At 46.1% G+C, this 23880-nt stretch overlaps 1 protein-coding gene and 1 long non-coding RNA gene across 16 annotated transcripts in view; one reads left to right on the top strand and one right to left on the bottom strand.

The window, feature by feature from the left end:
- The window catches only part of FGF1 (fibroblast growth factor 1), a 95872-nt gene that overhangs the window by 50917 nt on the left and 21075 nt on the right, over positions 1–23880 (bottom strand). The window contains exon 1 of one of the 15 annotated variants that reach the window (XM_070570516.1): positions 16185–16447. The exons of 12 other annotated variants lie outside the window; for them this stretch is intronic. The gene's annotated coding sequence lies outside the window, so the exon portion shown is untranslated. Of the gene's footprint in view, positions 1–16184; positions 16448–23880 lie in introns of those variants that run through there. 2 more of the 15 variants (XM_070570522.1, XM_070570512.1) reach the window with 2 other exon arrangements.
- On the top strand, positions 17499–21984 carry LOC139075279 (uncharacterized). The gene is made up of 3 exons (XR_011525509.1): positions 17499–17742; positions 19734–19851; positions 21722–21984. It is a non-coding gene; the product is annotated as an uncharacterized lncRNA (long non-coding RNA).

The raw sequence follows: 23880 nt of genomic DNA, 5'->3' as shown, positions 1-23880 counted from the left end.
GAGAAAGGGACTGAATAGATTGAAGATCAAAGGAGAATTGAATCACTAAGACCTGGTCTTGGAGGCGGTAGGAGAGAATGAGATGAAGAACGCAGACTCGATTTATATGTCTGTTAATGCATAGCCTGACCTGGAAGGTACAGAGAAAAAGATCAGGGTTGCCTTCGGGGAAGGAAGCTGGGTGACGAGGGGAGGCAGGGGCCCCCTTCTTTTTTATTTTTCATAACATTTCTCTCTCCTCCTCCGAGGCAACCACTGCGATGAACTGTGTGTGTGTGTGTCTAACGAACATCTTCAGTGCACTCGGTATGTACGGTTCTGCAATTTGCTTTTCTTCACTCAACATTATATCTGAGATCAGTCCATCCCAATACATTATCTGTAACATTTGCCATATAACTACAAATATTATATGTTATACAACAAGCGATATATAAGTAACTTCTATAAGGAAGTTCTAATCTGACCAAGAGCCTGCATTCCATTTGCAAATATTCCCTAGGGACGGACATTTCTTTTCTTTTCAGTCTTTCACTATCATCCAGATGGCTCCTGTGAACACTCTTGCACATGGAGAGATGTGTTTTTACTGTATGCTCTTTTGAACTTTCTGAATTTTTCACATTATGCATTTTTAACAGGTGTTTTAAATAAGAAAAATTAGGTTTTTTTCTTTAAAAACCCTCAGATTAGTGTTTCTCAAAGTGTGACCCAAGGAACACCAAAATCAGAACTACTTGGGAGATTTGTTATAAAATGCAGATTCCTGGGCCCCACCTGAGACTGAATCTGCATTGTCATACACCCTGGGTAATTCTTAGGTCTCCTCCAGTTTGGGAAGCACCAGAAAAACAGGTGGTTCCTCGGAAAAGGGAAAGGGTGTGGGGGTGAGGGCAGACAGATGCTGGAGGAAGGGGTGTGCAGGGGGAGGGTTGGAGAGTAATGATTGATAGCGCCCCTGTGCCAGGCACCGTGCAAAGGTATGCCATTTAGACTAGAAAGGAGAGGGAATCTGTGGGGATTTATCAAGACAATATATGCAAAATGTTCAAAAGGCCAGGATGGGGGAATGTGGTGTTTAAAAAGTCTGTGTAGTCCACTACTTACTTAGTGGCTGTGTGCCTTTGGGATGTCACGTAACCTCTCTGAGCTCTAGTTTCGTCGTCTGCAAAATGATGATAGGAATACTGCCCACCTCAGAGGAATTTGGTGAAGATCAAATGACTTAAGGTGCATAACCTGCTTAACCCAGAACTCAAAACTTCTTACGTGGCCAGGAGATGCAGACAACGGTGCTGAGAATGATGCTTGTAACTGTTATTGTTCAACCTCCTTTATATCTCACACATACGTGTTTTATAATTTGGTTCCTAGCCTCATTATCTGAAATGATAACAGAGGTTTATAGTAACTGGATATTGCTTTAATATCACATTATTGATAGAGATCTTAAATATGTAGCCCTCGGTCATTCTATTCTCAGGGGAAAATATGATCAGCACATATAATCAACTATAAATACAGGTTCTAGAGGTGTATTAAAGTGGAAAATGGGGATTTCCTGTGTTGTTGGCTGTGGGGTCTGAGTCAGAACAGTAGTTATGAACTATAAGTATAAATATATAGCTTAACACACATATGCTCATTCCCAGCGTGCACACAGCCCGAATTATCCCCACTGAGGAGCTAAGTGTGTTAAGGGGAGGGGTGGTGGTAACGCAGCAGTGTCCACACCTCCTTCCCATGAATGCCTTGGGGGCAGGGCCAATGGCTCCGAGAGGCAAGGGGCCAGAGGTCAAAGGGAAGCTGCCACAAGGAGTGGGGATCAGCCTGTGGACGGAGGAACACGTAAAGGTAACCCAGAGGCACCCAGGGTCTTTCCTCCCTGAATCTCAGCCCACTTCCTTTCTGTGACTTGCCTCAGCCCACAGGAGCCCGAATCTACCTCCGCAGCTGAGGGGAGTGGGCAAGACCCCTGGCTCTGAGTTCACACACGACGAGATCTGAGGCCCAGCTCCTCCTCTTAGGAGCTGTGTCACTTGACCTTTTTTAAAATTAATAGGCTTTATTGTTTTAGAGCAGTTTTAAGTTCATGGTAAAATTAAGAGGAAGGTACCGAGATTTCCCACATATGCCCTGCCCCCACACCTGCACAGCCTCCCCCATTATCAGCATCCCCACCTGAATGATACGTTTGTTACAACTGATGAACCTACAGTGACACGTCATCATCACCCTAAGTCCGTGCTTTACCTTACAGCGCACTCAGTTGTACGTGCTATGGGTCTGGGCAAATGTCCAATGACATGTGTCCACCACTGTAGTATCAGTCACAATCGTTTCCCTGCCCTGAAAATCCTCCGTGCTCCACCTAGTCATCCCTCCCTCCTCCATCACTAACCCCCAGCAACCACTGATCTTTCTACCGTCCCCATAGTTTTTCCCTTTCCAGAATGTCATAGAGCTGGAATCATACAGTATGTAGCCTCTTCAGATTGGCTTCTTTCACTAAGTAATATGCATTTAAGGTTCCTCCATGTCTTTCCCTGGCTTGATAGCGCATTTCTTTTTAGCACTGAATCTATTCCATCATGTGAACATGGAACCTTTTTTCAGCCTCAGTCTCCTGGGCTGTAATAGAGGGAAAATGGGGAGCATCGACTTGGGGGGGATTCGTAATAATGATAAGTGCTGGGTACCAGGCACTCCGTTAAATGCCTCTTTGTGTGCTTCCTCATCTAGCCCTTGCTGAACCCTGAGACCCAGGCATTGTGAACACCCCATCTTACAGGTGAAGAAACTGCAGCCGAGGGGCATTAAGTAATTACTCCAGGCCACAGGTCCCAGAAGGGATCGGTCTGGGATTCGAACCCAGACATTCTGACTCCAGGTCTTAGTATCGGGGCTCTAACCTCCCGGGAAGGTTCTCAACGGTGTTTGGCACATAGCAAAAACATGTCACCAAATGAGACCTATTATTACTGTTAATATTTCTGAAGTAGAGCCATTTAAACTGTAAGGTCACAATTCTTTTTTTAATGAGAAATACGAGGCACCAGGATGTTCAGAAATCACCAAAGCTACACGCCGATTGGGTTGTAGAAGCAGAGAAAAGCCGTGAGTGATGGAGGCACTCAGCTGATTGACTTTGAGGCTGGCATTTGTTGAGCATGCATAGATAGGGGTCCCCTTCAATGCTACTGCAACCCATTTTAGGAAACAGGAGTACCCCGCGAGCCCCAGCCTACTCTCCATCCCTGAAGCTTCTCCTGTGTTGTCTGTCCCCAGCCTGGCTCCCTGCTCCCCATCTCAGCCCATGGGCCAGTGTTTGCAGCCCGGGCACGTGTTACACAGAGCAGCCGGGGAGCCCCTGGTCTGTCAGTGTTTGGCCCAAGGAGTGGGGGCCTTGCAGCTGGCTGCCGCCCCCCCTCCTCATCCTGGTGGCAGGATGCACCGGTTCCCGGGCAGGCAGCCTCGGCCTGGGCACACCTGCTCACTCCCTGTCCACTCCACTTCCTTCTGCCCTAGATTTCCAGACAGAGTCAAAAATGGGTTCGCATCAAATACGATTTGTTTTCTTTCAGTGTAATTTTCCATTTATAGACAGCCTTCTCTCGGGAGGCCCTGTCGTCCTCCTCTGTCTCGGCCTTTTCTGGGTATTTGGGATAAACTCTTAGTGGTTGTTTTTGAGTCCTGTGGTCAGCAGCCCAGCTGGTCATTCATTCAGAATGTCTCCAGAAGGCCAGCGGTTACTCTTAGAGGAGTTTATGCTAATTTCTGTGGCCTCTGAGACCTCCATGGAACTGTGCCCACACAGCCAATGTGAAGCATTAGAAAGAAATATTCTGGCCTGGGTCAGAAGGGTCCTCATCCCTAGACTCACCCTGGTGAGATGATGAGGATGATGGTCACAACAGTAATAACTGGTACTTCAGCGCCCTCCTCTAAGTGCCAAAGGGATTCATTTCTTCCTACGAGTCAGGTGCTGCTCAGATCCCCTTGACAGAGAGAGGAAATAGCTCACAGAAGTGAGGGTCATGGCTGACCAGCCCTACGTGGGATCCAGCCCTGCTAACTTCTCTGTTGCAGGCACTCCTACTCTCCCGCTCCAGCCCTGTGCAGCCACAGTTCATTTGCACATGCTCTTCTGCCTGCCTGGGCCACTGTTCCCTCCCCTCTATGGTTAATTCTCCCTGACCCATCTTTCAGATCTCAACTACGACTTCTTCAAGGATGCCCCACAGGACCCCCCTGGCCAGATGGCTCATCAAACCTCAGATGGCGCCTTCCGTCTCTCCTCCAGGGCACTGATCAGAACTTAAATTCTCCTTTTATTTATGCAATTTTCTGATTAACGTCTAGTTCTCCCTCCAGACCATAACTCCGTGAGAGCACAGGCTTGAAAGTGCTGCCTTGTACATAATTCTGTCATTGCATTTTCCATGCCGGACTGAAAGGATTTGTTTATTCATCTGTCTCATCCCTTGGTCTGTGAATTTCCTGAGGGTGGCATCCAGGTCTTTTTCTAACACAGTACTCAGCTCAATAAATATTTGATGAGTTGAACTGAATGAACTGGATTTAAATGAACAGGGCACCTGAAAATTCAGAAGTTTTGATGGAGCGAACCCATAAAACACAATTGCTCAGAATCACCCCTTGGAAATATGAAGTGATTTTAGAGAGGTTAGCTTTTCTAAAAAGCCAAGTTCACTTATAATTTGGATAGCAGAACAGAAGAATCCATGACTTTCCCAAAGAAGCATCAAATTATGGTTATAAATCTCAGAGAAGTGAGGAAGAAAGGATGTCTGCTTCTCCAAGGTTCATCTGAAGTTTAGTAAAAGTCAGAGCATAAATAACTAGAGGAATCTCATTGGAAGTCGTGTTGGCATCTGTGTCCCTCCAGCCCTTGGCCTTGCGTCATTTCCTTATCTCTCTTGGATGAGCCCGCCTGGCTCATTCTCCAGTGCTGTTATGGCGGTCTTTGACTCCATAATTGTTGTGGTCTGGTTGTAGGAAGCAGCCCCCTCTTTGGGGCTGGCACTTTCCAGAACCGAATGCCCCTTGTGGGGCTAATGGATAAAAGAAAGAGAAAAGGGGGCTTCTCTCCCGCCCAGAGGATGAGCATGGCAAGGGGCGAGCCATGGGTTATGGCCTGGTGCCCACCCAGCAGGGTTTATGAAGATGATGCCAGGTAACCACAGGCTCCCACATCCAAACAGGGCCTGGCCTCAGCTCTGCCCACCTCGGCTCCAAGCAAAACAGGCAATTATTTGGAAAAGCTGTTTTCTTTCATCCTGCCTCCTCCTTCCTATCATAACAGATTATGAGCATGTTCCTTGAGGATTGAATAGCCCCTTTTGAAAAGGTATAAAGAAGGCATTTCTGAGTAGAGAAGATTAACCTAGTTAAATTTAATAGTTGTAGCACATTATAGATTAACAGGTAATTTGAAAGAACATTATTAGGGCTCCAGTAACCCATTATGATGCTCTCAGATTTCCAAGCGTTTGCAATAAAAACACCACCTAGTTATCAGACAGGATTGATTAAAGTGACACTACCCTTGTCTTGTCCTCCATTGTGAACCTGCTCCTGGCATGCTCCCTGGCCTGTAGTATGTGCTCAGCAAAATTTGTTACATGACTACAGGAAATATAAGGCTGCCATAAGGTTCTCACAACTTTCTAGAGTGGGACAGAAAACTTAACATATTTTGCTCAATACATTGGGTAATGACACATAAACTGTTTGCCAACCTCCTCTGGCTTCAAGACCCAGCTCCCACTTATCCAAAATTACGAATGTATTCCTGACAGTTAACAAACTTAAGCAGAACCCCAAAGGCTTAACTCAGATCTAAGGAGGGTATTTTTTAAAAATATTAACCAAGGAATCATTTTTAAAGAGGAGACATAGTCCTATGTAACCTGAAAATATAGCACAAATGTTGAAAGAGAACATCTTGGGGTTTCGGTAGCAGAAACTCAAAGATGTGTTGAAGTTAGAACTGAAGCAGCTTTGCAAACACTGAAAATCAGACTCGTCTGGCCCTTGGTGGGCGGGGCCCGGGCTGGTGCATAGAAGCCCAGGGCCAGCAGAGGGCGCTCTGAGCTAAGGGTGCCGGCAGATGATGCAATCGAGGGCCCTCCGAGGGGCTGTCTATGCTTCATCTTCGTTTTTTCTGCAGGTTTTTGTGTTCTCTGTAGGAATGAAGGAGGGTTTCCCTGCTCTGTGCCAAAGAATGATCTTCTGAAAATATAAGTAAACTGATGATTTCACAGATTAAATACCAAATGCCAGGAGTATAATCATGTTAAAAAAAATTTTTTTTTAATGGCCTTCCATCTTTGGTCTCCCTGCTATCTGTGAACAAATTTCCCACACCATGACTCCTTTAACATGTTTCATCGGGCCCTTGGGAATCAGTATCTTCTTCAAAGATTGACTGGAGGCCCAGAAGATGGATGATCAAAGCAGGAAGGGTGGAAGTAAAACTGTTTCTCTCTGAGAGTTATTTGTATTTGTTCCATGTTTATCAAGTTAATGGATAAGAGGCCCCTATCCATAAAAACGGTCCTACCCATGACGTCTTGATTAAAAAGAAAGCTGTCTATTCATCAGCTTGGGATACTTTAAAGCCTTGTTTTCAAATTCTAAGCTTCCTTGAAAATACATCTTTTTCCCTGCACTTTTCATTCCCAGGCCCTGAGGGAAGAGCAGATAGATTTGACGAGTCCTTCAAGGAAACAGCACACTGTGTGCAGACTCTGTGAGTGGCAAGTCCAGTATTAAGGATTTGTCCTACGGAAAGCCCCCAACCAGTGCCCAGAGATCAATGCCATGAGGGGCGCGGCTGCACTGTGGGCAGTAGCAAGAATTTAGAAAGCATGTTGCATTGATAATGGAATGGTAAATTATACAGCCCACAATTACTGGGAAGCCATGAAAAAAGAGCTGGACATGTATGTACATAGATGAGTAGGAAAAAAAGGAAGCCCTAGAAAAACGTGTGGAATTATCCCACAACTGATTGTAAAAATTGTATGTGTGTGTGTAGATATATAGAAACTTCAAAAAATGATTACCTCTGGAGAGTGGGATGGAGTGGGTAAAAATACATAGCAGGTCTTTTTCTAATTTAAATGAAAAAAATAACACTTTTAAAGCTCTCTGTAAAGAGGGAAAGAATGCTGTCCACGTAATCTTTCCCTTCAGCCCCAAACTTGCTAAATCCCTTCCACCTGAAGAATCCTTCCCACCGCCACCCTGGGGCCCTCTTGCTCCGGCCCGCTCTCACCTTCCCGCATGGTGAGCTTCCCAAAGAAAGTCAGTGCCTCCAGCACTCTCAGTCATCCCCAGCCCTCTGGAGTCTTTCTACCAAAACTGCCCTTGGAAAAGCTCCCCCATGATCTCTTCTCAAACCAGGGTTGCAAACTTGTAACCCATGAGCCAGATGTGACCTGAGGCTAAATGGCTTGCGAGAGCCACATGGTGGTTGTGGTCGTTCTTAATTGATTCCACATTTACCAAGTGGGAGATTTCGCCTAGAACTCCTGCTGTCTGGCCGCTCTTTAACCACCAGAAGATCTGGCCCATTGCACCCAGCTTCCTGCATGGCTGGAGTTAAAGGTCAGCCTGACCCAGGGTCTCCAACATTTTCTTGTGGACTCTCCTGCCCCCGTGGGCAGTAGAGCTCTTAATCCCATTCTAGACCATTCTCTTCTTTCTGGTTTCCACAATAGTGCTGGCTTCTGGATCTTCTTTCTCTTTCACTGCCCTTGTTCAGCATCCTCTGCTGGCTTCTTTTCCTTTAGCTGCCCTTTACGGTCCAGCATCCTTCAGGGGTCTGACCTAGGTGTTCTCTTTTAACAATGTCTGTGCTCTCCTTGTCTCCCTGGGTACCCTCATCTGCCTCGGGTTCCACCCATGTCTCCAAAATCCCCAACTGCCTCTAACTTAATTGAGGACAGTACATGGTTACAAAGTAACCCAAACTACAAACCTTGGCCATACTCCCTTCTCCTCACTACCCATAGGCATCTCCTAATGATTCGACCTAAATGTTCCTTACATTTTCATTCTTTTTCTTTCCTACCATCAATGGCTTGGGTCAGGCCAGCAAAATCTTGACCCCTATCCAAGGTAATTGCTTCTAATTTTTCTCTCAGTAGCTTATTCCTGTTACCTCATCCACAGTATCTCCAGCCCTGTCCTCCCAAACCACAAATCTGATCGTGCCTCATACTTCCTCAGAGATCCTCGGTTATTCTTCACTGCATGCAGGCCAAAGTTTAGATATCTTAGGTTGGCATTCAATGCTCTTTATAACCTGGTTCCAACCTTTATTCATTCAGGCAACAAACTGAGCACCCACTATATGTCAGGCCTTGGAGATACTTTTGTGAAAAAAGTAAGTCATGGTCCCTGCCCTTATGAGACCACATTGTACCTGGGACTTTACAGACAAAACACACACACACATGAATTAAAGGTCAAAGAAAGAAAAATTCAGTATCAAGGAACCAAGACAGAGAATAAAGAGTAAAGTCAACTTTAGAATAAATGGTCAAGCGTGACTCCTTGAGGAGGTGACCTTTAAGCTGAAACCTGAAGGAAGAGAGGGTGCAGATATCTGGGGATGGCTTATTCCAGGCAAAATCCCTCCTTCTCATTGCTAGCCTCTCTTCATCCCTTTCCCTGTCTACTCTGTACTCTACTCATGTTGAACTATCATCTACTACCTATATGCATTGTACTCTGGAGGTGCTTCTTCCCCAACTGGGGACTTCTCAAAGGGAGGAACTGCCTTGTTTGTTTGGCTCTCCAGTGCCTGGCACATAGTAGGTTCCATAATCATGAGATGAAAACTGAATGGGTGGATGGGTGAGTGGGTGGGTGGGTGGATGGATGGATGGATTAGATGGGTATGGGTGGATGAATGGATAGATGGGTGGGTTGGTAGATGGATGAGTGGGTGGATGGATGAGTGGATGGATGGATAAGTGGATGGATGGATGTTGTAGATGGGTGTGGGTGGATGAATGGATAGATGGGTGGGTTGGTAGATGGATGAGTGGGTGGAAGTACACATTCTTTGAGCTGAGCTGGGTCTGGTCTTTTGGGAACAGTTACATAAACAAAGCTGAGGCCTTGAGGTTGCTGGAGTTGGCTTGTGCAGGGAGAAGAGCAGCTGAACAGAGTTCTCACTCGGGTTCTCTACCACTTTGGTTACATGTCATTTTCTATTTAACCTTCCTTAATATTGTGAAATGAGCAAGTATTTTGTTTTTACAAATAACAAACAGTAACACTTTAAAATGTTTCTTCAATAAACAGCTCTTAACCCGATCTTGCTTCCATTCTGAGGGAAATTTTTAGGCAGAAAAATGAGAGGCAGTATACACAGTGCTAAGTGTCCAGCCTCTGCAGCTAGATCCCTGTGTTCAAATATTGGTCCAACTTACCCAGAGTGGATGCTAGGAAACCTCACCAAGTCCCTGGTTTCTTTATCTTTAAAATATGATTAATAACGGTGGCTACTTTCAGAGGTTTGCTGGGAGGATTCAGTGACACACATAAGAGTTAGCACAGCATCTGAAGCAAAGGAAGGGCTCAAACCCAGGAGGCGCCACTGTGAGAGGAGTGACGTTTCTTTAGCCTGGCCCATCCAAATGCCTCCAAAAGCTTCTAAAGAATCATAGCCAAAGATGACAAAGGACGTGCACTTTGAGCTGTTTTTCTGGTTGAAGGGGAGAAATTCTCTTGCCCAGACGTTCCTTGACCCCAGAGCAGGCCCCTGGAAGCAGCCACAGACACAGCAACACTGTCAGGTTTAGGTCAGATTCTAACCACGTCCCTCCCCCTCACCAATGTCCTGAGCTGGGCTAGTTCACTGCTGAGCTAACCAGACATAAACTGGCCCAGGGGGCAGGGCCCCCAGTGTTCTCACGTGACATGACTATAGTTGCTCTTCGCTTGTCTGTAATCTGGGCTCCCTCACAGGGCTCACCCATTAGGTAGCTGAAAACAGCTTCGGTCTCATCCAGTGTAAGAATTTAAACAATCCTGTTAGCTAATGCTCGGCCCTTAAGTTTCCTCCGTCTTCGGCTGCCCTCCCTGCTCCTCTCGGAAGTATCGTTCAGCTGTCAGAGGAGTGAGGGTCAGTGACTCAGCTTCTCACTGAAGAGTGGAGAGGCTCACTCAGGGGCCTCTGGGCCTGAGGTCTCGGTGTGGAGCCCTTTGCCTGCCCTGTAACTGCCCACCTTCTGCCTTTAGGGCTCAAGTTAAGGTCCTGGTCTCTCCTGGCTTGGTGAGAGCCCAGGGCGGCTCCTTGGCTGACTAGCTCTTAGAAGTGGGATTCTTGGGTCCTGTGATAACTCTATGGATCGTGGCCCCTCCAGGTCTCTGCCTTCCTGCCCAGGAGGTCTGCCTTTGGCCCCACTGTAGGGTCCCCCCTCTATGGCCTCCGGCTCTCATCTCAGCATTCACATCACGTAGGAACAGCAGGAGATCCAGAGTGCAAACTATACCCACTTGCCATTGGATCACATCCATCAACACTTTCAACTCTCCAGGCCTCCCCATGTTGCAGGGCCCGCCGCCCTACCCTCAGGGTTCCTCTCAACTCACTGGGATATTTCCAAAGCCAAAGCCACCTCCACCCCCCTACACACACACACACACACACACACAACATCTTATTTTCCAGCGCCGTCTTTGGGTCTAACTCCCAGTGGCAGATGAGCATCCCCCAACACAGTGGCAGAAGCTCCACTGTCTGTCTGCTTGCCAGGCCTAGCCCTCACTGTGCTAAAGGGGAGCTCAGGCAATTTTGCAAATCTCCTCACAAGTCTTGGCAGTTAAGCAGACTGTCCTGTATATTCTGTGTTCCTTTTTCCTTCTCTGGCTCTGGGCAACAGTCCTCCTGACCCAGCTTCTGGGAAGAGAGGCTCCAATTGGAACATGGTTGAAAGGCAGCAGGATGGGGTAAGAGGGGTCAAAATACATTGCTTCATATTTGCAAAATATTCTCCCTCAAAATATTCTCACAACAATTCCTCCTCCAGGGCTGCCATAGCTAATAGAGTCAATGTCCTTCAAGGCACTTTTCTTTGCTGCATTCTTAGTTATGTTCATTCAGCAACTGTTACTGAGCATCTATGACATGCAGGCTCTGTGCTGGGAACCCCGTCAGTAGTTGCCTCACAAACGTCATACAGATAGTCTCATCTCCACACAAAAGGATGCTCAACATCATTAGCCATCAGGGAAATGCAGATTAAAACCACAGTGGGATAGCATTCCACATCCACTAGGACAGCTATACTCAAAAGATGGATAATAACAAGTGTTGGCAAGGATGTGGGGAAATTGGAGCCCTCGTACATTGCTGGTGGCAATGTAAAATTGGTACAGCCACTTTGGAAAACAGTTGTTAGTTCCTCAAATGGTTACCATATGACCCAATAATCCCACTTCTAAGGATGTACTCGAGAGAAATGAGAACATACATTCATACAAAAACATGTACACTAATGTTCATAGCAGCATTATTCTTTATAGCCAAAAATTGGAAACAACCCAAATGTCCATCAAATGAAGAATGGATAAACAAAATGTGGTATGTCCATACAATGGAATATTACTCAGCTGTGAAGAGGAATGAAGTACTGATAACATGCTACAACATGGATGAAACTTGGAAACATTGTGCTAAGTGAAAGAAGCTGGTCACAAATACTATTTATTATATGATTCATTTATATGAAATGTCCAGAATAGGCAAATCCACAGAGACAGAAAGTAGATTAGTAGTTGCAAGGGGCTGGAGGAGAAGGGCATAGAGAGTGTCTGCTTAATGGATGTAGGGTTTTTTGAACATGACTGAAATTAGTGGCAATTGCGCAACTTTGTGAATATAGTAAAACCACCGAATTGTACACTTTAAATGGGTAAGTTGTGTGATGTGTAAATTATATCTCAAGAAAGCTGTTAAGAAATGTTCTCATCTCATTCTCTGACTCCTTCCCAGTTTCTTAGTTCTCCTAGGATGAATATGAATTCAACTTTCAGTCATTTCAAGACTTTCTCCAACACACTTATTAGAGTCCAACACTAGGTGGCTAGACACCAATTTAATGATTTTTAAGCAATCATTTTCCATTAGAAGTTCAGCTCCAAGACAGCAGAGACTTGTTTTATTCATTGTTACATCTGCCATGCTTAACACAGGGCCTGCCCCATGGTAGGGCCTCAATAAATACTTGTTGAAGAATGGATGGCTTCATGGAGCTCCCGTCCCAAATGGACGCAAACGCCCAGCAAAGACTGTTAGTCCTTCCTTCACTCAGCACATGTTTACTGTGGCCTCGTGATGTATGGAGGCAATGAATGAAGGACACTTCTCTCTGCCCTGGGGGAACTTGGAGCAAAGGAAACTTGTACTGTGCAGGTTGATCAGAGACTTTGATCAAACACTGAAAACAGATATATCTAACATTCAATAAAGGTTTACACACGTTGAAAGTGGAAATTTTGTTAAAGTTCCCCTTAGTGGGCCTTTGTGGGAGGTTAGGCTGAGTTCACAGTCATGCAAAGAAAAAGAAGAGAGATTCTGAAGGACAGAGGATGAGTAAAAAGAAGGTTAATCAGGAAAAAAAAGAAAATGGGCATTGTCCAATAGAACAATTTACAAGTTGTGATTTCAACTTCTGGTTGAAGTGGGGAGTAGTATCAGGAATGGGGAAAATGCCAAGTACCATCCTTCATCTCCAGTGTTGGGAAGTCTTTGAAAAGTGATGTGAAGGGAAAGGGTGAGGCAGTGGCTGGAAGGGGAGGGAACAAGGGTTTTCAAACAGATGGGGAAGATTTCATTAAAGGACAACTGCCTTCTTCACTATGGAAAATTATGGAAAGAATAGCCAAGAGGTCAAGTCAGAGGGCAAGACTATATAAGATGATGACACAAGTGGGGAATCCAAGAGGCCAGCTGTAGATGCACAGCCCACGATGGGTGACAGAGGCCTTGGGGTCAAAAATTAAAGCAAGAAAACTTGTCCAGTTGTCTTGTCCCACACATGCAATCCCCTCATTTTGCCTCTCTTTTGCCCACATTTTCATTTTAACATGCAGGGATTCTAGAAAATTTTTAAGAAGAAGGAGGTGTGAAACAGGGTTAGGAAGTGATTAAGACATGAATAAGACTCTTGAACAAGGCAGGGTGAGGCCAAAGAGTTCAGACACTTGGAAAGATGGGAGGAGACAAGGAAGATGTGGGAAGAATAAAGTTCAGGGTCAAGGATGACGCTGCAAAATCTGGCACAAATCACCAAGTGGAGTTTGAGAAAAGAGAGAAATAGGTCAGAGAAAGACCCTGGACTGAGGAGGCTTAGGAACTAGAAGATAAAGGGGCAGAGCTGCAAGGATCTTCCTAAAGGGGTCACCTGACCTCACAACCAGAGTTCCGGGGAGCTTAAGACTCAGGGAGCCCAGGCACAGATAAGCCTGAGAAGAGGAATGGGGCAAGGTGTTTTTGTTTCTTTTCTTTGCTTTTGTTTGGTGAAGAAGATTGTCTCTGAGCTAACATTTAATTCCAATCTTTCACTTTTTGCTTGAGGAAGATTGTCACTGAGCTAACATCCATGCCCATCTTCCTCTGTTTTGTATGCGGGACACTGCCACAGCTGGCTTGATGAGTGGTGTGTAGGACTACACCTGGGATCCAAACCGGTGAACCCCTGGCCTCTGAGGCAGAGAGTGAAAACTTAACCACTATGCCATGGGGCTGGCCCCAAGGTTTTCCTTTTTTTGACGTCAGTTGCCTCCATTGTGTGTTTGGTTTGCCCAGCCAGCTGCCCACCAGAAGGAACAAATGACAAAGTTGGTGCATCTCCTTCAGAGGCAATGTGGCATGGTAGTTAAGGACAGGAATTTTGGCACAGGAAGTTGCCAAGGACAAATCCAGGCTCTGCAGCTCCCCAGCTCTGTGTCACTGACCCTGGGCACAAGCTCCACTGCTCTATGCCCTGTGTCCTCATCTGTAATAGCAGGAGTGATAAGGAAGGGCTATTGTTGGAATGAAATGAGGTTGCAGAGGCAAAGCTCCTAGCACACTGTGGCACTTAAAATATTTCACCAAGCTTCAGACGCAGTTTTCTTTCGGTATTTTTGTATCTCTAAAATCAAGATGCGCAGCATTTTTTTCTTAGTGGTATGTAAAATGATGGTGTATCTTAGAATTTATGGCGTCTTAGATTTGATAAAATATGGAAGCGTAGACATTCCATAAGTGGAAATTAGGGTGTTTTGAGGTGGTTCTACCTGTGCTAGATTCACAACTCTGTCCACATGCAAAGTGTTCTTTCTCTTGAGGCTGGTTGAGCCAGGCCCTGCCAAGGTCAAGTCTTGACTCAGATACTACTGGCCATGAGACCGGGGCTAGGCGACATACCCTCTCTGAAGCTCAGTTTCCCCTCCTCTACAACAGGGATAACAATAGCACCTTCACTCACAATAGGGTTATTGTGAGAATAGAATCAACTAAACATATGTAAAATGCTTACTTAGCACAGTGCTATATTGTATAAGTATTAACTAAGGATAATGATGATGATGATGATACAAATAAATAACATTACCTTACATAACAAGATTACATTTTCTAAAAGTTGTTATTATTATTATTCCTGAGACATCTCCAGAACCCCACCCAACACAAAACATCCATCTGACTCTCAGTGGGAAGGGATCTTAGACCCAATCGGCCCTCATGCTCTGGGATGGTGTCTAGGACTGCAGCCTCCCACTCCCTCACATGAACCCCTTTCCTCCCCTCTCCCCATCTCCCACTCCCCACTCTGCCACCCTCCTTTCTGAGCCAGCTTTCCGTCTGCCCAGCACTCCCCTCCTCGGGACTTTGGGCCCTTCTGGACACATTACTTCAGGAACTGTTTAATTTGGAAAGAGGGCTGGCTCACACCACACCCCCCCCCCAAAACCCTGGCTGGGGTTTTCTCCAGCAATTAACGACCCAAGACCTCCCCCAACAAGGCTCTTCTCTGTCCCTTCATCTTCCTGTCTCCTCTTGTGCCCTTGCTCACCTCACCCAGCGATCTGCCTCTGTCCTTGCTGGAACAACACCCCCTGAACACGCGGTGACCTAGATGCAAATGGCATGTTTTCCTCAAAACCTCTGACCTCTACCTGATGAGTCTTGTATATCAAAATCAATTAAGCTTTATGTTTATAACTTTAATAACGCACACACCCAGTGTCTCCCGACATCTTCAGATCCCCTCTGGCTTTTCGCTCAAAGCTCTCCGTGGTCCTGAGAGCACTGCCAGCCTTCCTTTCCAGACACCACACACCGGCTCTTCCTCTGGGCAGGCTGCAGGAGCTCCCAGTGAGACAGGCTTGGCCAACTCCTTTTTAAGTCCTAATCTTTTTCCTCATTTCATGAGCACTGAAGATGGAGCTAATGACTTTTTCTCAGGTTGGCTCCCTGGCAAACCTTTCTCTTTGGAGGTGAGACCCACCTCCTGTGATCTGCTTTGTTTTGCCTGCCTCACTGCATCAACCCCAGGGTCACAAAAACCCAGACACTCGTCCGATTGAATTCCAGGGTCACAGAGCCACTCCAGCATGGCATTTGATAAAAGTCTCAGGCTTTGTCAGTGAAACAGCCACCGAGTCAGCCTCGAGGTTTGGTTATTGTGGGGTTGGATCCGGAGCAGCATCGTAGCTCTGCCCCTCGGGGAAGCTGTGGGATGAGAACTCTTCACTGGGCTTGTAACACAACGGAATGACTCTCATGGTCTAAGGAGCAGGTCACAAAAGTCCCAGCTTCTCAGAACTTGTTTCTGCTCGCTTAAAAATCTTAAGAACACAATGCCATGTGCTGGATGGGGTGGGGTGTAAGATTTCCCAAAATGCAGCGGCTGCATGGCATCACTGAATCACAGAGTAGAAAGCATGGTGTGTTAGACAAGACTCCTGACATTTACTTATTTATTGGTCTGTCCATCTGCCCATCTGTGTATCCTCTGCCATGTTTAGATAATAACATATGGCATTTAAGCCAGGATATAGAGGACCGCGCTGCCTATGAAGATGTCTACACCACAGCAAGATGAGCCAAACTCCAGCCAAGTGAAGAAATAAAGCGAGGAAAGGCCACCCACCTTGTAGTCCCTCCCAGGCTGTGCAGAGAGGCAGTAGGGAGGCAGGGTGGGCGTTCTCCCATTGCCAAATGTCCCACACTACAGATGTTCTCTTTGGGGGGTTCTGAGAGGTCAGAGTGTCTTACGCTGTCAGGCTTTAGAAGTTGGGCTGCGCTCCTCCAGGCTGTCCGGGGTGAGCCTGCCTCGTCATGCCCAGGAAGGCATGGAGGAAGTGCCCTAGCAGCCTGGTGGTGGCTGTCTGTATACAGACCTCTGGGCAAGCTGCTCTTTGCCTTTCCCAATCTTCCCGTCCCAGCTCTCCCCGCTGGCCCCGCTCCTACGGGCTTGGGATGCCACAGAGGTCCTGCCTGCCTGAGCTCACAAAGGCAGCTCTGTCTGGAGCTGAGTAGGGCAGGCCTACGGGGGAGGGTCTGGGCCCACACTGCTCCCCTTCCTTAAGGAAACAGACAGGTCCCGGGCAGTGAGGGGGGAGACTGTTCCTCTGGTTAAATGTCTCCTCGCAGGCTCAGGCGGACAGGCAGAGGCTATGTGTGAAAGGAAAGTTCTCTGCTTTGGCGACCTGGTCCACAGGGCTGTGTGATATGGGCATGTCACCACCCAAGTCAAGTCAAATTAAATCAATCTGGATTCAACGAGCTGCCATCTAATCCTCTGAAACTGAATCAGTCAAAAATGTTTAGTTTTCCTTTGAAGACTGCCCCCATTTCCTAGTTCATCTGTGTAAGAGAAGAGGTGGCCACTAAACATCCTTCATTTGCCATCTCTCAGCAATTGTGATGTGCAGTATGACCTTGAGGAGACTGCTCTGGGCATCAGTGTCCCCATTCACTTACCCCTATTAAGGACTTACTTAGTGCAGGGAACCTGACAAGACACAGGAAGGGAAGACAGGTGGAGTCATGGCCAAAGGTCTGGGTTCTGAAGTCAGGATTTCTGGAGTTAAAGCCAGAAAGTCAGTTCACCTCTCAGAGCTTCAGTTACTTCACCTGTCAAGTGAGGCCGGGGATAGTGCCAACCCCATGTGTCCCTTATGAGGATGCAACAAGGTAACGAGGAAGCTCTCAGCACAGCGCCGGGCACATATGGTGCATCGCAGAGATTTCGCTATTATTTTTGTTGTGATGATTATTCAGGATGAATAAGAAAAGCTCCCTGTCCTTGACAGAGGGTGAGAAGCAAAATCGTAAATAGACAGACTGTGATAAGAGCTGTGATGGGGTGCCAATGGGCGGAGGAAGAAGGGAGCCTTGAGGATTTGGTGGGAGCTGTGACAGCTTAGCCACAAGGACAAACAGGCTTTCCACACGTGGACACAGAACTAAGGGAGAGCGTGAACAAAGGCCCAGGCATGGGCAAACAGAGCTGGTCTTCTCCCAGCGTAAGTAACTGGTGCTGCCGGGCAGGGAGCAAGCAGGATGCACAGCGTCAATGCAAACTAGTTTGGAGTCAGATCATGGAGGACCTTGGATGATGCCACTGCAAAGAAGCTTGGACTTTAATCTGCAAGCAGTGGGGAACCAGTGGATATTTTTGAGAAGGGAATTCAGAAGATGCTCTGGTAATATTTTATAGGAAAATCTTGGTGGGGGCTGGTGGGAGGGAGGGCTGGGCAGAGGCAGAGCAGAGGCCGAGGGGCACGGTGCTCTGCGTTTCCATCCCTGCAAAATTCATCAGTCTTCAAGCCCTTCCTCACTGTTCATTTTCTTTACCAGACTGCAAGCTGGTCCAGGGCAGGGGCCGTGGGCTTCCTCTGCACTGCTTTATCCCCCACACAGTCCCTGGTGCTCGGTAAATAGTCGTCGAATTGAAATAGTCAAGAGATCCTACACTAGAGTTGTGAGAGTAGAAGGGAAAGGATGGGCCTAAAATCACTTGGGGAGAAAAATGAGGAGGATTTGGCAACTGACAAGAACTCAGCAGAGGAATGAGAGAGAACTTGGTGTGGGTGTGGAGGAAAGAGGAATGGATGGAGAGGTTATTTGCGAGAAAATGGCCATAACCAGGAGAAGCCCATTCAACAGAGCAAATGCTGAGCTTGCCCTGGAATATGCTGCATCTGAGGTGAGTCACCCATCCCTATGGAGTTGAGTGTTGGGCAGGCAGTGAAAACGGGGCACTGGGGAGAAGCCAGAGTTGGAGGCAGATGCAGGAGAGTCAGAGCAGAGGGGAGAGATGGATCTTCAAGGGAGAACAATCTGGAACCTGAAGAGGGAGATGGCAGAGGCAGCCACCCTGGAGGACACCCCACATTCTCAGAGATCCCCAATGCAGCCAGTTATGTCGGAGGAGAAGCCACAGGAGACTAGAGCCCAAAAGGTATGGATCACAGCCTTCAAGGGGGAAGCAGGCACGGGTTCACACTGTCCAAGCTACAAAGTGGTTAAACAGATGGAAAATGGAAGCTGGAACCTGAGGATTGGTCTCCTGCCTCCACGCTTTGCTCTTCCAATCACTTCTTCCCACTGCCACTGAGGTTCTTCTAAAGGAAGACCTGCATATGCCAGCCCTTACATTATCAGATACCTCCCATTGCTTCCCACTCTCCAGACATTAAGGCTCAAAGTCCTTGGCAAAGCATTTCAATGACACCAAAGGTGGTCTGAAAAGCCTCGCCTCCCACCATATCCTTCCCCATCTCATCAGTCTGGGGCACTCCCTCTCCCTGTTGCACACCAAGTACTTCCAAGCCTTCTTGGGTTGGTTCATGCTGTTCCCTCAGCCTGGAAGGCCCTTCCCTTCCAACTTCTGCTAATTAAAACTCTTCTTATCCTTCAAGGCCTATGTCAAATGCTGCCTCTCCTGCAAAGCCTTCCCTGATCTCTCCAGTAAGAAGGGTCCTTCCTTCCTTCAAGGACCCACAGCGCATGCTGTGCCTAGCAATGGTTTCATTCCTTCTAAGATTCCATCCAATTGTTGGTTTGTCTCTCCCCTCCACTAGCTGATGCATGAGAGCAGAGAACACATTTTATCTTTGAATCTCCATGGTGTGATCTCTTACACATAGAAAGCAGTCAACCAATACTAGCAAAGCATATGAAGAATAAAATACCTAAGAGGAGTAGACACTGGCAGTTCTCCCCTTTCAGTGATTTATTTGGAAATTATGGGGTGCCTCATAGTTATTTGACTTCAGAGGTTTGCCCTGCAATTAATATCTTGGCCCAGTGTTGGGTTGCCTTACAGTCAAATGTGTTATCCGTGATGTCTAGGGCCATTTTGCTATTGAGGATACACTATTACACGTACACTAAGATTTTTCTGAACATTTCCCGTAGTTAGACAAAAATGGAGAAACTTGGCCTGGCCATCAGAAGCGCTTTATCACATGTTCTCCCCGCGACAGCAGTTTAGCAAAATCCCTCAGCAGTTTCACCAGGATCATAAACATATTTCAAGAGTCATGAATTAGGAGGAAATACTTTCCCAACACTCAACTTACAAACTCAAAAAGCATCTCTTCATTTAATCATCCGTCATCCTCTTCTGTCCCTCCGAACAGGCTCTGAGAGTATTTAGATTAAATGAATCTATTGATTCATTTCTCAACAGCTTGCTGTTTGTAAGGAAAACATATATTCAAGAACTGTATTCAACATGGTTCGAGGAGCACCTACTATGTGCCAGGTGCATGTCTGTGGTAACAAATGATGTACGACATACGAGTCAGGTTAGTTCTTACTGTGGTCTGTGTTTTAATGGTTAGATATTTTCTGCTTTGTTATATAAAACTGAAAGCAATTTAGGATTGATGTCGATAGTCCTGCATTTTTTCTACCTGCTTTGTTTTTACTTTAGAATAGACAGTTGTAAAACAGAGTAGGCTGAATGGAAAGGAAGGCTACACTCCTTATGCTGCTGTGAACAACAGAATTTAAATAGATCTCGAATCCAGCTACAAACCTGGTTCTTGGCAATGAAGGAAAAAAGAGCTAATTGTTTTTTTAACACTTTAGACTTTCACACACCACACACAAAAAAAATAAAAGCGTGAGAGAGCCAGAGGCTGTGTGGAGTGATCTTTAAATTCATTTTCCTCAGATCCTGCCCTGTAGTTGGGAGGGAGTTTTCCAAAACACTGAACTTACGAGGAAACTCTTCTCCATCCTCATAATAACAGTAATCACCATTTTCTGAGCATTTGTTCCAAGCCAGGCAGATGCTCTGAAGGGCTTTACCTGTTTTACCTCATTACATCCTCTGAGGTATGCACCATTTACACTTGGGGAAACTGAGGCTCAGAAAAATGAACTCGCTCAGGGTTACACAGCTGGCTAGGGATAAGATTGGAATTTTAACCCAGTTGTCTCACTTCAGGACCCACGTTTTAGCCACAACTAAAGGGGATTTTTCTTAACCTTCCTCCATTGCTTCAGGATTGTAAGAAACACATATTTGAGAGGTGAGTAATGACCAGGACTGGGAACATGGGGACTATTTTAAATATCTCCTCAGCTTTACGTGATTCTGAAGGACAGATGGAAGAAATGTGCTAGTTGGCCTACCCAAAAAAGCCCCCAACATAAGCGTCTTTCTTCTGTGTGTTTCAACATATAATATGATGTTTCGATATGTTATCAATATAAAATGATGTTTCATAATAATATGTTTCAATATATAATATAAATCTTTATTTGTTAATAGTTATGTAGATATGCATAAATGTTTTTGTAGAAGGATGTTCAATACGGCATTATTGATAACAGTAAGCACAAACTGAATATCCAATAATACAGGACTCATTCAATAAATTACAGAGGAATGCACTGCCACCATTAAAAATTCTACTTTAGAAGAATATTAAATGGAATGGAGAATGTCTGTGATATATTGCTAAGTGAAAAAGTCAGTTAAAAAGTCTATAAATATAGTATGATCCCATTTTTGTTTCACACACTTACACACGTATATATATGCCTAGACAGACAAGTAGGTAGAGAGACAGACAGACAGCCATAAAAACAGGGAAACAATTGGAAAGATATCAATCAATATTACCAATATTTTACCAGTGGTTATCTCTGGACAATGGGTAAATTTTATTTTCTGGTTTTACTTACATTTCCTATAATGAAATATATTAATTATATAAAAATAATTTTTAAGTAACACATTGTCATTAACTCAACAATTTCATTAAACAAATAGTTTTTGAATATCCACCATGTACCAGACACTGTGTATTCAAAACATTAAAAAACTAAAACAAGGGTTCTGCCCTGTGGCCGAGTGGTTAAGTTCACGCGCTCCACTTTGGCAGCCCAGGGTTTTGCCGGTTCGGATCCAGGGCACGGACATGGCACCACTCATCAGGCCACACTGAGGTGGCGTTCCACATGCCACAACCAGAGGGACCTACAACTAGAATATACAGCTATGTACTGGGGGGCTTTGGGGAGAAGAAGAATAAGGAAAAAAAAAGATTGGCAATAAATGTTAGCTCAGAGCCAATCTTTATTTAAAAAAACCCTAAAACCAAAAAAAGAAAACAGACGTGCTCGTATCCCTGCCCTGCTAACATTTTGGATGATCTCCTGCAGGTCTTTTTCTATGTGGTTTTGAAACCACAGTGGCAACCAAAGCAGACAGCCGTCGAGGGCTGGTACATAGTAGGCGTTCTGCCGATGGAGGTCGACCAGCCTCCGAGCCCTGACTCTGCCACTTCTGCTGCCGGGCATCACTTCACTTGCCTCTCAGCTTCCACTCCATCATCAGTAAAAAGGATTAAGAGTGGCACCTACCTCATCAGCCTTTTGGAGGATTAAATGAGTTACTACAAGTAAAGTGCCTTGAAGTATGCAGCAAATAATAGCTATTGTTAGTATTACTCTATGTAGAATGGCTACATGGCTGTCCTGTTTCATTTCCATCTCCTTTCTTCCAGAGAGTATAACACACTGGTGTTTCTCCCGGAGAGAAGCGACCACGATTCAGGTCATTAGGCATATAAAGTCACCTTTGAGTTTTGCATGTACGTGAGATCACTCGGTCAAAGCCATTTGGCCTGGTATCCCAGTCAAAGCTCTAAAGGACAGAGAGGGCTTCCCTGGTTTAAAGAGAGACTGAAGTATTTACCCACCTTTCAGAAAATGTGGGGAGCCACTGTTGGACAAAGATCTTACTTAATCGTGTTTAGAAACCTAAAAAATGTGGTTAGTTATAGGCAACAGGGTATCTAAACTCTTGCTAACGCTGACCAACTCTATGACTTTGGGCCTTGGTGTTCTATTCTTATGAGTGTGGGGTACTGCTCCAGGAGCTCTGTGGAGGGACCATGTTTAGTGGCAGGCTAATTCCTGGAAGGGCCAGCCTGTATCTAGTTGTGGCACTGCCTCACTCCAGCCTCAGCCGCCATCATCTTTTTCTACATGATTCTGAGGCCTCCTAACTCATGTCCCTGCCTTCTCTCCTGCCCCTCTTAGAGTCCATTCTCCACACAGGACCAAATGAGGGTCTTAAAATGCCAATCATCAATGTCACCTTCTAATTCCAGTCCCTCAATGGCTTTCCACTGCACTCAGAATACAGCCCAAACTCTGCATGCCTCAAGGCTCTCCATTATCTGGTCTTTGCCCACTTCTCCAGCCTCATCTGGACCACACCCCGCCTTTGTCCACTCTGCTTGAGGTATCCTGGCCTTCTGTTGGATTCTAGAACACACAAGCTCTTGCCCACCCCAGGGCCTTATCATATGCTCTTCCCTCCATGAACAATAGTCTTCACCGCTACTCTTTGCATGTGTGGTGTCCCTCATTCTTCTAGTCTTTGCTTCTGTGTCACCTCCTTAGAGGCTTTCCCTTTCTACCTAGTTTATAGCAGCTTCTCTTGCTCCAGTTCCTTGTTTGTTTCCTTTATAGACTAGATCTCATCACAATTTCTACTCATTTGATTTCTTTATTTGTTGGCTTACTTGGGGAGTGTGTGTGTGCGTGTGTGTGTGCCTGAGCGCATGCGTGCACGCTGTCTCCCACTCTCCCCTGCCCCATTAGAATGTAGGTTCCTCAAAGGCAGGGGCCATGTCTCTCCCTTGGTTGTTATATCCTCGGGGCAGACCCCTCATGGAGAAGCTGCTCAATAACTATGAAAGGAAGGGAGGGAGGGAGGAAGGAAGTCTTTGAAAAGGGGGATACTCTTCCAGGCAGCCCAGTTTCCCATGAATGTGGGCAGTGTGTCCTGCTCAGCCCTAGCATTACTGTGCAAGTTTAAAAATAAACCCCCTGGGTGGAGTGAGAAGACTTTAAGGAGGATGGGGGAGAGATAATGAGAAAAATGAGCAGCCAACGCAGGCCCAGCAGGATGTGGGACTCGCCAGGAAGAGAGAGGGACCTTGACTCCAGGAGAATACTGACTTTGGGGCTGCAACAGTCTGACAAATGCAGGCCTCCTAATTAGTCACCAGAAGTCTTTCTCTTGATCTGCGGTATATGAACAGGATCCAAAGTAGCCGATTCAGGATGTGCTTCCATCCCACAGCAAGACATGTTCGGAGTTTTTTTTTAAAGATATATTCTTTACAATGCCTAAAATAGGGGTCTCCACACCCCACATCTGACTGCCAGGCCATCAGAAGAGGAGGGAAAGGCCAGGAGGTACACAGAGGCGATGAGGCCTGCTTTGGCCCACCCTCCCCCGACCTTCCCCAGGGCCCATTCTAGCGTGAGATCCGAACCTCCCACCACAGTAGGGCCCCAGCCAGACA

Source organism: Equus przewalskii, chromosome 13 (assembly GCF_037783145.1).
Source record: "Equus przewalskii isolate Varuska chromosome 13, EquPr2, whole genome shotgun sequence".
In the NCBI taxonomy this organism is placed as follows: domain Eukaryota; kingdom Metazoa; phylum Chordata; class Mammalia; order Perissodactyla; family Equidae; genus Equus; species Equus przewalskii.
Note: the sequence above shows the minus strand (reverse complement) of the source record. Positions and strands in the feature narration are given on the sequence as shown.